Source organism: Talpa occidentalis, unplaced genomic scaffold (assembly GCF_014898055.3).
Source record: "Talpa occidentalis isolate TD23 unplaced genomic scaffold, MPIMG_talOcc4v2.1 talOcc4.5, whole genome shotgun sequence".
In the NCBI taxonomy this organism is placed as follows: Eukaryota; Metazoa; Chordata; class Mammalia; order Eulipotyphla; family Talpidae; genus Talpa; species Talpa occidentalis.
Window position 1 is genome coordinate 47838523 of NW_023604861.1, and position 18699 is coordinate 47857221.

An 18699-nucleotide genomic window follows, 5' to 3' on the forward strand; every position below is an offset into this window, starting at 1 on the left:
ATACTTTTCGTCTATATTTACCAATTTTGCCATATTTGCTTTATTTTTCCTTATAGATACATTTTTCATGAACCAGTTGGTAGTGGCTATTTACTTATATTTATTTATTTATAAATATTTTGGTAACTCCTAAATATGACAAACACCAACATGATAGGATGCCACTATCTGACCGGAGAAACTCAATATTCACTAATAGCATCTAAAACACAGCCACAGTCAAACGGCCAAAAGTGTCAAAAACTGCTCCTTCTCTATCATGTGCCAAGTACCATGAGAGCACTAAGAGGAGCGAAGAGGAGAAGGCTCAGGTTCCCCACCCAGGGGGGACACAGACACACAGGCCTTCCAACAAGGTGGACGCTGACATGCAGAGTCTCATGGCGGCTCTGTCGTGGCAGGAAAGTAGGCGGCTCTGCTCACTGGCCGACGTCAGGAAAGGTTTTGCAATGAGTTTACGCAACACTATGGAGGGGGAGAAAATGTTCCAGAGTGGGAACTGAATGTAAAAATGTAGAGACTCGAAGATGACAATCATTCTCCCATTCCTTGCCCCGCCCCCCAAAAAAGACAAAATCCTAGTTCTAGGAACCTGAGCACACATTGAGATGGAAGTATTTTCCTGGGGTGGGCAACGTGATCACTAGTCCTGAAAAGGTGGGAGAGGGTGCTGGAGTCAAAATGAATGGGGTGGAATGAGAGACTCCCTCATGCCAGGTGACTGTGGTCCAAGCAGTCCAGGTGGCCTCCAGAGTTGGGGAAGACAAGGAACCCGATTTGCTCTCTAGAGTCTTAAGAAAGAAACACACCCCTGCCAATACCATGATAGAGCTTAGTGAGATCTATTTTGAACTTCTGACCGCCACAACTGCAAAATTATACATTTTTGTTTTAGGCTACTTAAAAAACAAGTAGAAACCAAGCTCATTTGAAACAAGGCTAGAAACTATCAAAAGACTGGAGATCAAGTCATCAAAATCCTTGTAGTAGAGCCAAGAAGGAACAGCCAAAAGTCAGGACAGGACTTGTATCTTAGGAAGAGAACTCTGGAATAAAAAGGAACAGAATCTAGAAGGCAACCAACTGGCAGTGTTTGTTGCCGGTGACAAAAATCTGAACTTTCAGATAAAACATTTAGAATTTTGGAAAACTTCATCAGCCACCAAGACCGTAACAGCTTCCCAAAACTTTCTGATGACACTGTTGGTGATATTAACAAATGCAAATTTTAGAAAAATATTATATGATGAAGTGTGTCAACATCTGGAGATGTGCATCATTCTGTAACACAATAGTTTGGTTAGACAGAATTAGGCCTGGGTAAAAGACTGACTCAAGTGCAAACAAGACCTACACATTTTAAAGTAGAAAAAAAATCACTGATATGGTTTCAGATTCCATAATGAAACCAGTAACTGCCTGTGACATATTGTGTAGTATTAAAAATACCAACAATTATCTTCTCCTTTTCCATCTGTGATGCCTTAGTTTCTTTGTATACTTCAACTAAAACAATACATCAAATGATGCACAAACAGTCATAAGAATCAGGAGCCATCTATTAACCTGAACATTTAAGAAATGTGTAAGTACATAAAGCAATGTCACCTATGACATCTTTTGTTTTAGGGAGTACTTATTTTTCATTAAAATGTTATGTTAAAATGGCTTATTGCTATTTTTAGATGGATTAATATATAAATATTTCAAATTGTTCTACATGTTAATTTATATGATACTAGTACAAATAATGCACATAAAAAGCTCCTTGAAGTCCCCAGTAGTCTTTCAGAATACAAGGGGGTTCTGAGACTTTAAGGGGCACCAAAGGAAATGAACATAAACACTAACATAAGCTCAGAATGGGGAGAGCTGCCCCCCTGCACTTCTTCAGAGATGACCAAACAGCCTGACAGTGAGCCCTGCACTGCTCCCACTTTCCCATCATGCTGTAAAGGCAGGTAACGCTCCACTTACAAGCCCCAAAGGCACGCAGTACATTAATCCAGGCTGTACTTAGCAGCATTAATGGGATTGGCATGCATAGCAAATATTCGTTAGTACTGCTTTTCTATAACCCAAGAATGTTCCAATTGATGTATTTTTTGCAGATTAGAAAATTCACTTGTTAAAAACAGAGTAATTGAAACGCTACACCTCATACCTAAAGAATTTTATTTCATTTTTTCATAAATACAGCAAGCAGCATTCCAGCACCACCCTTGATGGGCTTCCAGGAGCACACAGGCCTGGAAATGTGTGACTGTAACAGCACGTGGCTCTGTATCATAGGGGATATCTGGTGCAGATGTGAGATACATAAAATAACCCAAAACATCAGCACACATATTTCCACTGAACAATCCGTAATTCAACAGGAATCAGATCTTTACATTAAGTACCTTGATAGGAACCACTACCAATGTTTTCCAGTTTATTTTATTAAATATAATAATGCCCAACTTTTTGACAACTTAAAATAACTGCTCTGCCTGTGAATTTTCATTGTTCTTCATTCTTCAAAAGTCTTCAGTGTCAGAATCAGTTCCAGAAACTGAGGATACCTGTCTTCACAGTTTACATCCTATTATTGGGAGTACCTCTTAGAAAAAGAATGAATGAAATACTAACTAGAGGTAACACTTCTGAACTTCTAAAGCAATAATTAGAAGTAAATAATTAAAAATAAAATGAGCCCTAACTACACAAGCAAGCGCTCCGTCCCACAAGAGGGTCGGCTCTGGTGGTTCTCAGCAGAACTGAGGACAAGAAGGGGATTTTCAAGTCTACTGACTTCAACCAAGGCCTCTGGCTCAGCACTCCTTTGGGACGGCCGAGGCAGCTTCCCACAGGATAAGCGGTGTCAGAATCCTGGAAGGACAGCATCTGTCGTCTGAAAAAGCAAACCATAATTTTTTCTTTGGTAGGAACAGCTTGGATGTTTTAGATGAGATTTGTGTATATGATAGGGAGCATGGGCTAAGAGGCTGAAAAGCACTGTAAAGGAGCTAACAGAAATAATTTTCCTATTCAGGAAGAAAGAAGGACACTAGGATTAAGACCTGAAGTGCAAGAGTGCTCAGTGTCCCCAGAACCAAAAAGGCAGGTCTCTGGGCACCACCAAAGGATCGTAAACTGTCCTCAGATACTCTGAAGCTTTCTTTTCTTTCTGTGATGATCCTGCCATGAGGGCCCGCGAGAGCTGCTGCCAGCTGGCACCCACGACACCCTGAACTGCAGATTCCGAATTGGTCTTCTGGACCACAGACACTTAGAGTGAGCTCCCTTTAGCTTTCCAGTCTTGAAACTGCATTTTGGATTTACCCAGAAATGACCAGACCCTTAAACACTGAAATAAAACACTCGAGAAGGGCAGAGTTGGACGGTGCCAGAAACGAAAATACTTTTCTATATCATGCTCCCCTACATTTCCATCTGACCCACACTTTACTTTCATAGCTCTATGACAATACATATTCTCACTTACTTCCTTTTTACCGAGGACTGTGGGTTTTACAGCTGTCACTCAATGGCTCCTCAAGCAAATTAACAGAACTGCTCCCAGTGTCCACTTGAGAATGTGAACATGTCACCTCTTCTCCCAATTTCCAGTGTCCACCCTGATTACCCCTTCCCTTGAGATCCACCATTTCTATCCACTCCCTAAGGCAGCATAATACTTAATCATATAAGCTATTTTAAAGACCACACAATCTACAGAGACATTTGTTGTTCTGCGATGCTTATTAGGGGGGAAAATTACAAACTTTAAAGGAAATGTGGTCAAGGAAGTAACAGCAAGATGTTTATCCCACCCTCAAACCTTCAATAATTAAAATTACTCCAGTCCATTCAGCATCAAGGAAGAGACCACTGGGCTCACAATTTGATGATTCATCCCCTTCTTATAAGGTGAAAAACTACAGGAAGGGCTACAAAATCCTTCTTTGTTGTTGTGTACTGCAACAGGCCAGTGCAGGCCATTCTTAGGCATCAGGAGAAATCTCCTGGAGGGGGGAGACAGGCAGAGGGAGGCTGGAGGTGCAGGGCAGGGGTTCTCAACCTCTCTCAACTGGGGGTGATTCTCCAATAAGGAAACAACAGTTAAGCTCACAAAACTGTTTTTAAAAATAATAAATCGGGGCTCTATATAGAGGTATATTTTAGCACTTTAAAAAATAAATCCATTCTCGGAGACATCCACTGATAAATGACATAACTTCAGAAAAACTTTCTCTTCACTTCACACTACTTTTCAGTTGCACTGGTTCTTACAGGCATTTTGAAATTTCTCTGCCAAATAGCTAATAAGAGGCATAAAGATAAACGCAGCCAGCGGAGCTGCTATTTTAAAGAAATTCTCCAGCTCAAGTGAAGAATTAGTTGACATGTTAATTACATCGTTTGTCAATATTTAAAAAGAATTATCTGTAATGAACTGCTAGGGCAGACTGGAGTGTCCATTCTGAATTTGGACACGTTTGATGTTTCTGTCTGCCAGTGACTGGACCCAAAGAGTTTAACAAAATAGTCTGTCAGTGAGAAAGTGACATGTATTGAAAAAAAGCAAATGAGCTACTCATGAAACATGAATGCAAAAGAAAACTGGCAGGGTCTCCTCCAAAATGAGCAGCAGACAAAGGAAGCCTGGTGGGATTTCAGGCCAGAGCCACAGACCTAGGATAGTCAGGGAGACTGTGGCCAAGGCGAAGTCTTGGTGAGGCTGGGGGAGGAAGGCCAGCCCTCAGTGAAGCACAAGGAGAAGTATGAAGAGCTCAAAGGGCCCAGGAGCACCAGGCATCAGTCTGCCAGGAGATGGGAGGAAAGGAGCTAAACTCAGGCTCTGCTGGCCATATCCTGGCCAACTACCTTCAAGATCTCTCTACCGTGATTTCTCCTACATACACACAGGTATACACTTTCCCGAGACTCAGAAAATATAATCCATGGTCCTTTATACTCAGGATTCCCTTATGCCTCCTGCCCAGGCCTTGGTAGATCTGTTGACACACCAGCAACACTTGTCCCCATATAGTCTAACTTTGCCTCATATCAAACTATGTACCTTCCCCCGCAAAATAAATCAGTGTAACTATAGTTACACTTAGTAAGAGGATTTTTCACTCTATTTGCACAAGCCATGTATTATATTAGTCACTTTGCTTTGAGGTCCTATTTAATAAGCACCTACAATCACTGCATCTTTTGTTGCTCTGTTACACTGCAAACATTAAGCACATAGCTTAAGTATTTCCTGGTGACAGGGCACAGAATAATAAAATTGAGGAAGACTGCAGCACTTGGTGGTTTAAATAATAAACTCAGTTTAAGTTTTTAGCTCAAACAGGATACAGGGAAAAGAGAACCCCTCCCTCTCACGCTCTGCATGCTAGAGAAAACAGGTAGCTTTGATCAGTAACCATCAGAAAACATAAGGTCATCAGGCAGTAAGAAATTTAATAAAGGCGCACTGCAGGAACAAAGAAACCACCAGTGAGGCAGGGAAAAGACATGACCAACTTGGGGAGTTGGAAGGAAAAACGTACCAGAAACAAATTTGGAGCTACTTCCTGCACTGAGTGTTCAGAACGCTCCTGAGGCTGGCTTGTAGCTTTGTGTCTGCCAAGGCACACCTGGCAGGTGAGTGCCTGCTATGTAAAATGAGTGTCAGCATTTTACAAACTCTGGGTACAACTCCCTGCAGGTGGTATCAGCCCACCCTTCTCCTCCCACTGTCCCCCACGGCAGCGCTGATGAAACATAGAAAGACAAATGAGTCTTGGATATGGGAGGGCCCCCCCTATAGCCACCCAAGTTGAGGAAAGAGGAGCCTGCCTGTGCCAGCCCAGTGATTAGCAAAGGGAATGAAGCAAGTACTTGGAAGCCTTGGACTCTAAATTTCTGTACTTGACAGACTTAATTTATTCTGGGGCTAAATCACTGGCTGTATCATTGCAAGTCTACACATAATGTAGAACTCTACATGAGTAGAATTAAGCAAACGTAATGTGCAAGGAGTGGTTTATGATTCCAGAGGGCTCCAATCCAGGGACCCATTCTCCCTGGGAAGGGGGGCGGGGGGAACAAAGCAGGCAGGGCCCTGCACTCATTTGTGTTTTGTGTTTGTCAATTTAAAAATGGTTCTGTCCTTTTGATTTCTCCCCCAAACTTTCTGTGTGATCTCAGGCAAGCAAGGAACAAAATCTCTTCTTGACACACTTGAGAACATTTTCAAGTGTTTTAAACAGCACCAACAGGTCCATAAGAAATATATGACCAAGGAGGGTCAGTGCTTCAAAGGAATTACGAGATGAACCTATATACTCCAAATCTACCACCTTCATGAGTCTGTGCTTTATCTGTAGAGAAAGCATATTGTTAACCATAGTATTATTCTTTAAAGGAATTCACCTTTTCGTAAGTATTTTTTCAAAAATCTGTATTATTCTTATAAGTGGAGCACCACCAAAATTATCTGGTGTCAGGCACTATCCTCAGCTCCATTATACTATGAGAGTGCACCTGCCTTCTGCAGGGACGTGACGCTACTGTTTGAGCAGAGTGAGCTCTGTTTCACCTAAGATATTCATTAGAATTTAAGATACTATTAGGTTAAAAATGTCCATGCACTCCCTAAAATCATCATACACACACAGAGCATTTGGGGGAGAAAAGATCTTGTAGCTCATGAACTGGCAAACTACATACAGCACTTGCCACATTTTTGCAATGACAAGTTGCAATGACAGTTTGTCAAAAAAATAAAAGGGGGGAGTAAGATTATTTAACAAAGACCACATATGACCCATAAAGCCTAAAGTATTTGCTATCTGGCCCTTTACAGACCAGTTTTCTAAGCCCTGACCTAATCTGTGCCTTTATTTTATCAATGAGGCAACTGAAGTTCAAACACACTGAATGACTTTGAAGTCCGTGAACACAGGTCTTCAGGCTTCCATATAATAGAAGGAATTTCGCCAAAGAAACCATCAGCTTAAACACTTTCAAGATGGGGTCTGTCCAATCATTTCTACAGCATTTTGAGAACAGAGTCCTGTCTGGCAAACCAAAACATGGAGCTGCAAGGGCCTCCTAGCTCATCCTCTGTTCTCCAGCGCCACTCTACCCTCTCCACTGCCCACCAGGAGGCCTCACTGTGTACATCCGGGCTCCCTGAGAGCCACAGGGGAGGAAGGGACACCTCTGAAAAGTTCATCACCGCCACAGTCAGCTATGGTCACCAAATCTTGCCCTGCCTCCTAGGGCTGCTGTGGGGGTCCCCTCTCCCACCCCACGTACTACCACAATTGGACCACTCCACGCTGCCTACACACTGCCCCTGGCCCTGCCTCTGTGAACAGCTACTTTTTGAAACTCTCCTAAGGTTACCCAGTTTGCTAGTGCCATCTGCCCCCAGCAGGGGCCTGGTGGCCACAGCCTTAGGAGCAGTGGGCTTGGATGTTTGCAGCCACTGATGCCAACTAGGGAATGTAGGTTGTCAGGCCCCTCGGAGCACAAAGCCTCCACTATAACCCCGAGCAGACAGGGCCTTCACCCCTGAGAGAGTCATCCTCCTCCCTCTGAAATGAATGGCTCCTGAACTACACTAGACTTACCTGAGTATCTGAAATGCCCAGAGAAACTCTAGTGATTCATTATAATATCATATTGCATTATAAAGACTTTTTTAAATCTTCAATTTAATAAAATCTGAAAAGCCAGCGTGTCCCAGACACTGCGCACTGCACTTCACGTGCACAGGAGCTGAACAATCAATCCTCATCTTGAAAATGAGCACTGACTTGCAGTGGGCCTTGCGGGAGCAGAGCGGCTGTCGTGTTCACTCAGTCAGGTCCTCCTGGACCTACCGTGATGGCTGACACAGGTCAGGCTGCCATTTAGCCTGTCCACAGCCATCGCAGTCACACGGCACAAAATAAGGCTAAGGGGGGAAGAAAGGTCAGAAGCGGGACAGATGGCTTTGTGACCTAACAGGAAGCTGTCTCACAGCTCATTCACACAATGGCACTACCTAGATTAACCAACAAGATGAAGAGAGTTAGGAGCTCCAGCCTGAGTGTGACTCCCTAGCAGGTGTGTTCATGACACTCTCGCAAAAGATGAAATGGCTCTGAGTGCAGCGGTCACTCTTCTGAGCCTCCTCTGCCTTGAACTTGGATGGAAGAGAAGGTCAGGCCTGCTGTGCACCTGGGGGGGAAAGTTTGTTAATACTTATCAAGGTGCATTACTGATTTTATTGAACTAAGTACATATTGAATAGAAAAAACTTTTCCTATGTCCCATTTAACACTTGCTTACTGATAGGATGAAGACTCAGAAAAGGCCTGTCTGGCTCTGGAGATGTGGTCTCGGACAAGCCACCCAACCCTGCTTCATGCTTAATCTAAAAGCTGGGATAACACCTCCTCTTCTCCTCCCCACCCATCTCTGCCTATTCCCTACTGTGTGGACCAAAGAATGGAGAAACAAGACAGATTTGAAGGCTGCAGCCCAGAAATATTAAAATTGACTTAAAACTTATAAAAGAGATAACTAATATATAATGTTATATATATGCACATATATAAACAGTAGAATAATGACTGCATTCTAAACCACTGATATTTCAAATTATTAAATTTCCAGTTCCTACAGAGTTACACCTAAAGTCCTCTGCAGTATGTGTGAGTGTTGGCAGCTGGCGGTGACTTCGGCCCTTCTGGATCTCAGCAAAGTGTCCTTTAAAGAGAGCAGGTCACATGCTTGAGCTGCAGGTGACCTCCTGGAAGGACACCACCACTCCACCAGCAGCCTGTACATCTGGTTTGGCTCTTGGGCCAAACCTGGAGGTTTTACCTTCATGGAGCAAGCGCAATGCTTCTGTTTCACCTGTGCAGCGGTGGCCGCTCCGACTTCTTCCACTGTGAACTTGGGCGGAAACACAATGCCCAGTTGAGAGGATGCCTTCCTCCTTCCAGGACGTCTGGACTCTCACAAAGCCCAGTTATTTGTTTTACCAAACTGTGTATACATTGAATAGAAATGTTTGTTTTCCATGTCCCACTTTACATCTCTAAAGGCAAATGATTAAAGAATAATTTCAAGGGCACTCTTTTTCAGCTCGCCCCCTCCAACATGGTTATAATAAGCAGCCTCACTTCCTGCCTTTTAACTTAGGTATCATCCACTCTTCTTTGTTGACCTTTACATGTACAATGTTGCTTCAAAACCCTTCTTCAAAGGAAAGGTCAAAGTAAAATGTCATGGGGAAGGATGCCAGATGGTCAGCAGTTGGGGGGGCACTCATTCCCAGAGGTAAGGCCACCTGTGGGGTGCATGACACAGGCACCAAAGGCAGTTGGGGGCGGGAGTCACGGCTGAACCACCTGGTCTAATGTGGGTGTCACAGCCACACCCAGAGACATCCAGAGAAGCCCAACCTGCCAGCTCCTACCCGCACTCCTATCTCAGCAGCAGAGCCGGGATCCTTCATCCAGGGGTCACTTACTAAGGATGCCCCCTGCTCACACACTCTGTCAGGAACTCAGATGACAGACACAGTTACATGGTCCCTGCCTCAGGAGAGGCTTTTAATTTAACCGGGGAGAAAAGACATAGGCTAAACCACACAGGAAGACTCTGCTGGAGGATTTCAGAAAGACCCTAGGATTGGGAAGCTGAAAGAAACCCCTAAGGAGGTGACTGCAAGAGGAGAGTGGGACTAGAATGGAAAGAAGATGGATGTGAAGGTGGGGAAGGAGGATAGACAGGGTGCAATAAATTACTTAAGACTAGAGGCTAGAGCGAGAAATGAGTCAAAGGAAATGCCAAACCTCAAGTCTGAATGTCAGGAAGACTGAAGATCCACAGAGAAGTAATATCAAGAAAGATGAATTTGGTCAGAGAAATCCTAAGTTCAGGTTTAGAGGTACTGAGTTCGAAGAGAGGCTGAGATCTAAGTAAGACACAGGAGCCCTGCCATTACACTCTACCTTTTGTTCTCTGCTCTGGTTTATATCTGTGTTCTGGTTTGTATCAGAAGCATGTGAGTGCTGGTGCATGCTAGCTAGCTAGCTAGCCAATCATACCAGCTCGCCAACAAACACACACCTGACAAAGGACAACCCACTATGCTAAAATTTTAAATCTACAAAATCAGATCTAGGGAGACTGGACTTCAAAAAAGGAACACAAAAGAAACAGTGGCAGAAGCCAAAATCCAGGAAAATTTGCTGTGAATAAAGGGTTAGTAATGGCAGAAAACCTTTCTTAAAAATTGAAATGGAAAATAATTTACACTGATGAAAACAAATTCATAAAAACACAAGATCTAACTAGTTTGTTCTAAAAACAATGACAAACTGAGGTTGATCAAAGATTTTCATCAAAAATTCACCTGAGATACTTTAGATAAAGTATTTCAATTCACAGAGTCAAAATGTTCTCAGATCAAAACACAGTGCCAAACGTCCTGTGCCCAGCAGAACACTTGAGATACCTGGCAAGAAGCCAGGTATATGAGTCTCTGAAAAGACTCTAGACAGGGTCTGTGCTGAGTTTAAGTGCTGACAAGTGAGCCCTGGGAGAGAAGGAAGCTGTCAGGAGAACTGTGCAGAACAATCACATTCTGGGAGCTGCAGGAGGAAGTATCACTCTAGTAAAGAGAAAAGAGCAATTTTTAAAAAGAATCCAAAAGCAGATCACTTCTCTGAAGCCAAGAATGGTGTGTGATTCTGCATTTCTCCTGCAGGACCCATGCTCTCCCCTTCCAGGGTGTGCCAGGAGCCAAACATGGAGCCAAAACAGAATAGCAGCTTGGCAAAGATTTGCCACATCAAATACAGACACCCAGATAAACCAGAATTTCAAGTGAACAGTGAATAATGGATTAATATAAGTATATGCCAAATCTATTAAAATTATGTCCCAAATATTGCCAACAAATAAATTCTTAGATTAAGAATTTATACTAAAAAAGATACCATAATTTACCTATAATCTAAAGTTAACCAGTCATCCCAGTATTTTTAGTAGCTAAATCTGGTAACCTTAGCTTGCTTGGTGTCATTGGTTCAGGCCTGAACACCTTACCTCCACCCCACACCTTCCTGTCCCTTACCGTGAGCCCTGATTTCCACAGATCACCTCTCTACAAAAGCATTTCTGCACACCTAGCAGTAAAGCGTGGCTCCTGGCTTGATACATTGTGCATGGAGGAGGTCTCCTATAACACACTCAGTAAAGGAGAATCTCCAGGACAAGGGATTGGCCAACCCTACTAAAGATTTCAGAGACAACAGGGGGTGAAGGCTGAGGACAGACGACTTGTCTAATCAGGCAAAGAGGCAATTGTGAACAGTTTTAGTCTAATAATAGAAGAACTTAGTTTCAAATGAAAATAGGTGACAAGACTCTGGGTTAGTTTAATCATAAACAAACTGAATTTTTTGCCAAGTGTTTGTATTGTTCTCTAACCTACAAAACCCCAAGGAATTGCCCATAAGGCTAAGCACTTTGGTGACTTGGTGCTAGCACCTGTAGGCGCACAACTTGCATTTGTTGAATAAGGAAATGATCGCTATACATTTGACCCTTGACAACACAGAATTGAACAGCAAGGGTCCACACCGGTTTTCTTGTAAACAGATGATGTAAACTTACAGTATGGATAAATGTAATACAATGCTGTAAATGTCTTTTTTCTTCATTACGATTTTCTTAACATTTTCTTCTCTCTAGTTTACTTTATGATACGAATACAGTATACAGTACATATCACATACGTGTTAATCATTTATGTTATCAGTAAGGTTTCTGCTCAACGGCAATCTATTAGTAGTTTAGTGTTGGGAGGGTCATAAGTTATGAGCAGGTTTTCAACTGTTTGAGAGGTTAGTGTCCCTAACCCCTGCATTGTTCAAGGGTCAACTGGACTTCTCAAAGAGCTTGTTTTGAAATTTTAAATCTGACATAATTATTGAAAATTAAAGTCTGGGGTAAGTCTTAACATTAACATTCGTGGCACTCACCACAATAGCTGATGTTCTTTGCTCCTGGTTTGTCAGCTGAAGATTATCTGAGGCAGGAATCAGAAGTATACCTGTGTTGGACCCAAAGCAAACAAATGAACAAAAATGCCTACTTTTTCACCTGACAGAGCACATTAAGATTCACAGAAAGAAGAGAAGAAAGGCAACCACTTTCAAATTAAAGCAAATCTAAAGTGCAGAATGCAGTTTTTCTGTACCTCTATATGTAACTGGGTGACTATTCTTTGTTACTACAGTGCTTAATCAAACAAACATATAAGAACATCTGATTTTGTTATTTATACACAAAAGTATTATTCAATTCTGTGCCAATTTCTCTTCATCTGTGTTGGAAGAAATACCAAGGATGCCTTATCAGAATGGTAAACTTCAAAAAAAAAAAAAAAGACGCAATACATTTTCAAAAAGAGAGAGCACTGTATACTGCTTCTAAATTAATAAATCCCCAATAGATTTTAAATTTTTGAAAAGAAACCTTTATTTACTACTAGGTAAACTCCATTCTGCTAAAAGGCTCCAAATCTAGAATTTACAAACAAGTCAAGCCTGGACCAAAAAAGCTGTACTTAACGCTTGGATATGCAATGACTTGGCATAAATCAAACATACTGGCTCTCTACCGTTAAACTTTTAGGTGTTTTATGATACTTAAAAGCTAAAAGTTTAAGTACAAAAAAAAAAAAAAAAAAAGGTTTTTCATACCAATGCCTGAAGTTTCAATGCCAAATGGAGTCAATGTTCTTACTGCTATTTTTTTTCAAACCTGGCCCTAAGGGATACTCTGTCCTCACAAGGGGGCTCCTGGTGCCAGTTAGGGTTTGCCTTGGTCGCGCAACTTCCAAGGAGAGACCTATCAGCCCAAAGCTCTCCATTCAGAGCTCACGATGCGCTTTTTATTATTAACGTTCACCAAACATCATTAACGCTAAACATTGCCCACTGGTCTCCTGAGCAAGGGCATAAGCACATGGGACTTTCAGGATTCAGAAATATAACGCCCTCTGCAGGTAGGAGGAACACACAACTATCTCAGACAGAACTGGCTGATTTTTTAACAGGGAATTAGTTCATGCCATTGATACAGTCTTAAAATCAGGAGTCAGTCACTTGCATTTCACCACTGTGGGGCCCAAATTCTCCCTACTTTTTAAAGGCTGACACCAACAAAAGTAATTTTAAATCAAACGCGTGCAGCGTGGAACTGCAGGACATCAGAAATGCTAGGCAACCATCTGCCGCACCTGTGTTGTTGGCCTCACCTATTTACTTGCAGAGGAACTTTGTTGGGTGAGTGTACTGTGGTCTCTTTGTTCAAATACAAACAAAAAAATGAGGAGGGATATACAAAGGGAAGGAATGACTAGTGCCCGAGTGTGCAGCCCATATTGAGAGCACTGGGCGGCCCTTCCCTCCAACCCTTAACCCCTTGGCGGGTGGTGTCCATGCAAGGATCAGTGAAGGCCTGGAGCAGATCCCTGTGACCAGTCGGCACAGCAGCTCAAGCAGGGACCCTCCCACCAACCATCCAGGCAGCTCTCGGTCAAGGAACCCTAGCCCTGGCTGCCTATCTCCATTGTTGCCCTTTCTATTAATTACCTAAATTTAAACACCAATATGAAACTTCACAAAATATCAGTAGTGAAACACAAGATCACTTTTATAATTCAAATAAAATTCCATAAATAATACGGTCTTTAAAAAATAAAAAAGAACTGGTGAGCTTCAAACTGCTAACAAAGGGTACAGTCTAAGAGGGCCGAAGGCTCCCTTTACCTGCATCTAGGCTCTGTGGCCACCCTCTCTCCAGGCTAACTCTGGTCTTGAAGGCCTCCCAGACTTTTCTCCACAGCTCTAGCCAATGACTGGCTAGACTCCAGCTCTGACTCAGTGCTCCCACGCCCTGGGTCAGGGTTTGCAGGAGCAGGGCACCTCATTCAACAGGCTTCCTCAGTGGATCCAAAAGCAGGAGCCAGCGACAAGCACCTCATGGAGTGGAGAGGCTGCAGAGGACACTGCGTGGCCAGAGAAGCGAGGGGCATGAACTGCAGGCAGTAGTGATCCTGAAGGAACCTCTGAAGTCCCAAGTAAGACAGAGCAAGATGGATGAAAATCTGGCAGCGAGAAAGGCTCCTAATCCAGCCGAGAGGGCTGTGCCCGAGCTGGCTTGCAAGTCACTTTTCAATGAACAACACAGTGTAGAACAAGAGGCTCAGCTGGGCATCCCGGGCACCAAGCTTGTCCTGTTCCTCTCTGAAATGCCACACAGTTCAAATCCGGGGAGCCAAGAACATAAGGCATAATACTCTCAAACTTGTCCACTCTGGCCAAGAGTCCTGACCAGAGAAGCTCACAAAGCAAGCTTTGTGAGGAGGTAAGTCTCATGACAGCATTTTCAAAAGACTCGTAATCACCCTGAACACCCCGGCTCCCCTGAACCTCGCAAGTGTGCATAACAACATTCTTCTCTAGTCACTTGCTTTTCCTCCTCTATTCCCTCTGGTTCTGTCAGTTAGTTACCAATTGTAGAAAGTAACAATATTTGCTTTCTATTTACTTTAAAACATTTGAAAATCCTGACAAGAGACAAGTTCTGACTTCAGAACAGGCTGACAAATTTGCGGTTAGCCTCAGCGTGGCCTGCAGTAGTTTTAAACTCTCATCACATCTTTGTCTTGGTAGCAGTGCCAGGCCACGCAGTCCCAACCCTCTGGTGAAATCTCCTCCATCCCAAATGAAAATGAAGGTTTCTTTGGGACTTCCAAATTAGAACTTTCCCCTCTTCTGTAACACAATCCTGACTGGATTTCTGCCCAGAGAGCAGATATTTAAGACATCTGAATGTCGACCATACAATGGGAGTCTTTTTTTTTTTTTTTGCAAACCTGACTATTTGCCATCCTTTGTCCTCCTCTGAACCTTACATGAACTTGGTGATACAGCTGAGTGTGCACTGCTCAATACAAAGGCGTGTTATTTTTATACACACACATCTAAGTAAGAATGCTTTGTCATTGACCATATCATGTCCACTAAGGCAGATCTAAAGGACTGTGGATAAAACGCCCTTAATGGGGGCGGGCGGAGGGGGGATGTTCCTTGAAGTTAATGCTGGTGAAAGAACAGGCGCAGAGAGAATGTGAGTCTAGGACCATCCACTCTGAAGTGCTCTCTTCTCAGAAGACAGGTGCTCTATGCACCCTGAGGATCCACCAACAATAAAAACAGTGATCGCTCAATAACCACCACCAGGCCTCCCCGGTGGCGCAGCAGGTTGAGAGCAGCGCTGTGAAGCTGTCCACAGCCTCTGCAGCAAGGGTTCGATTCCCGGCCTGCCAGGGAGAAATCCACATGGTGCGGCAGACGTCTCCTGTCTCGCCCGCTGTTCCCCTCAGCAGTGTCTTCAGTCCATCTGCCTGTTCTGCTCCCCACTCTCTCTGATGAATCCTTTTACCCTCCCGCGCCTCTGACCTATACCCCAGTTCTTGTATAAATAAATAAATTTAAAAAAAAACTACCACCACCCCATAGGTTCTGTCACAGTCAGATGAAGCAAACATCAGTTACATTTGCTCTTTTCTCTGCATGCGAATGGCAGACTTCTGGAAAGGCACCTTCCCTTCACCCTCATGTCTTTAGTCATCTTTCCTTTATTCCACTAAAGACAAGGATGTCTCTCAAAGGAGATGGGGAAGATGCAGAGGCAAGGCCCTGAAGATTTTCCAAAAGAAACATTTCCAACAGAGGGCAGCTCTTTCTGGGCCTCACAGCACAACTTCAGCCAGGCTTTGCTGCTGCAGGAGTGCTTTGTCCTGAACTCAAGTGGAGGGGAAACAGGCAAGCTCGCTTGCTTTTTGCTTTGATGAGGGCTGTATATATTTTGATGTGTGTGGCTGGCTGATCCTTTTGAAAAATAACCTCTCTCTGGCTTCCTCCCTGGGGAGATAGTTTGGAACTGACACTTCTCATGGCCTATCCCAACATTCCAAAACCTCCACAGAAGACGCCCCGCACAGCAGGACTCGGCTGCACAGGGCCTGATGCCATTGACCAGCTGTCTCTGCTAGAAGTTCTTATCTATGGATAAGTATCCATCAGCACTTCACCAGACCGTGAACACTTAGTCCAGGACTACTGCCTCTTTCCAGAGACACAGTGAGGAGATGTGCTATTTTGACCAGCACAGACACTTGGTAGGGGGTGGGGGGAATGAGTCTGGTGAACCATATGGATGCTGGTACCAGGTGCTTTAAAAAAAAAAAAAAAAAGCTTTCTGCTCCTTCCAGTTGCGCAGGCTCACCTGCACAACAGTCTGGGCTGATGAGAGCAAAGTCAGATGAAGCAAACATCAGTTACATTTATCAAAACTTTTGCCATCATCCTAACACCTGACCTTTTGTTTCAGCAACACCCAATTACTACTGCTTCCATCCAACATCCACTTTTATAATCTGAACACCAAACTACAGAGTTCTTTAGTGGATCCACAATCATGGAATGTCACAGATTTCATGTTGAGGCTAGAAAGCCCAAAAAAAGTATCCTACTTTGAACCCTTCCAAACCCAAAAGCAGACAGAGCGCAAGACCCTGAGCACGCAGTCTTGCCCAGGATCACATGAGTTCGCAGGTAGACTGGGGGCATGCATGAAGGTCTCGCTGGACTTGTAAGCAAGTCTAACCGACAGCGAGACAAGCCTGGGGGCACATGGGGAGGAGGCCATGATGAATCCCAAAGAGGACGTCAGTGGCTGGGCAGCACGAAGCAAAGGACTACAGGCTCCAGTCACCTTTTACGAAGCAGAGTTAAGCAGCTTGCTTCCCTCCTTCCCCTTTGTCACATCCGACTTCCCATCACATTCATAAAATGCCACCATTCTAATAGCTACCCACTTGCCATGCTAGGATGACCCACAAACACACCTAAGGAGCACACCCTGCACTAGATGGCACAAACCAAGACCTGTACAGGCATTTTTCACACCTTAAACTGTGTCTCAATTTCCTCACCTGCTGTTTTACTGGTTTCAGTTCTTTCAAGCAGGAACCCCTGGAACCTCACATCCTAGCCCAGCTCTGGCACCAAGAAATTCTTCCCACCCCCACTAATTACAAAGCCCCTGACAACTGCCTCTTCCATTAAAAATTTCCTGACTAGCGAGAACAAGTAGCAACCTTTATTTAGCTCATTTCACCACTCCTGGCCCTTCAGAGGAGTCACTTTGCATGTTCATTTACACCTACTCCTTCACCAGTAAACTAACAACTCATGTGCGTGCAACCTTGGGAATGGAATTTTTAATTGGCAGAAAGCGCACTCAAGGATAAAGCTTAACTCTTTATACACCAATCCTAATTAGAGTTCACATTTACTGAACACCATGCAATGTCCTAAATGCATTTCATATGTTTAATCTTCAACACAACCTACAAAGCGGACTGTCACTTTCCCCATTTTTCAAATGGGGTAACTGAGGCACAGAGTTGCAGCTGGTCAGGTACACAGACCTCCTGAAATGAGGGGGGATACTAGCCACCCTCTGCTAAACTGTCCCAAACCTCAGTGGTTCTTTAGCTGTAGCATCTCTATTGCTGTTCCGGCCCTCTCTCGCTGCCAGGGCCTCAGCTATCACTTCTCCCCACTGTTAGGCGCCCCACCTCTGCACTCTAACTCAACACTCTGTAGCTGGCTGCAAATAGATAACCAGGCTAATCTGAAGTGAATACACGAATGGACCACTACGCCCTAAAGTAAATGGGTTTGGGGACAGCAATTGCCTCATTTCTGCTGAAAAAATACTGGCTGGGCATCAAGTCACTACCAGGTACTTCTCCTGGTGCAGGAGCCACAAGACTGGGCAGCTCAGGGCTCCCTTGAGCAGTTTCAGGTTTCTGCTGTTTTAGAGATCTCAGGAGCCTAGCCCAGATCCACTGAATCATTATCTTATTTCAGTGAGATGCCGCCAGGACAAAGTTTCTATATACACCCTGATCTAGAGAGTTTAAAGACATGAAATTTGACTTGAGGACATGAAAGTCACTATTACATTACACAAATTATTTAACATATATTCATTCACTGAAATGTCTTTTTCTCTCTCCTAAAAGCCTACCCCTATTGCCACCTCTGTCTAATCCCTGTGTATACCTACTGTTACAGGGCAGCCACGATATAAAACGGGTTGCCTGTCCCTTCCCCCAACACTACCTATGTCTTTTATAACAAACACACTTACCACAAAATTCACCCAACGGGCACAATATAATATGATGTTTCCTGTTTTGTGTGCTACATTTCCAGAAAAGTCTCATCCCTAGGTTTACATTTTTATTAGTGTACAGTTTGCCTCTGTAGGTGTAGGCTTTCAGTGAGCTCAAGATCCAAGAGGGATATGGTCCTCAGGCCACAGAATTTTAAATGAGTCCAAGCCCAAGCCCTCATGCATAATAAAGTGAGCCAGACCTTTAGCTCAAGGCCATGGAGCCGCATGGGCTTCAAGGGCAATTGTAGCAGAAGGGAGAAGAGCCACTGAAGTCATTCCCCATCTGAAGTTCAGGCAGTGCTAGCTGCTCCCACAAAGCATCAGTGCAGAGGGATCACTTCCCTCCCTCCATCCTCCAGGGCAAGATGGTTATTTCCTCCCTAGACACAG

The 18699-nt window shown here is 43.8% G+C and overlaps 1 protein-coding gene across 14 annotated transcripts in view; it reads right to left on the reverse strand.

Annotated features, from left to right (window-relative positions):
- SLC7A1 (solute carrier family 7 member 1) overlaps positions 1–18699 on the reverse strand; it is a 67274-nt gene that overhangs the window by 37363 nt on the left and 11212 nt on the right. For 10 of the 14 annotated variants that reach the window (XM_037527088.2, XM_054701979.1, XM_054701977.1 and 7 more), the window contains one exon: positions 12030–12100. The exons of 1 other annotated variant lie outside the window; for it this stretch is intronic. The gene's annotated coding sequence lies outside the window, so the exon portion shown is untranslated. 3 more of the 14 variants (XM_037527092.2, XM_037527094.2, XM_037527090.2) reach the window with 3 other exon arrangements.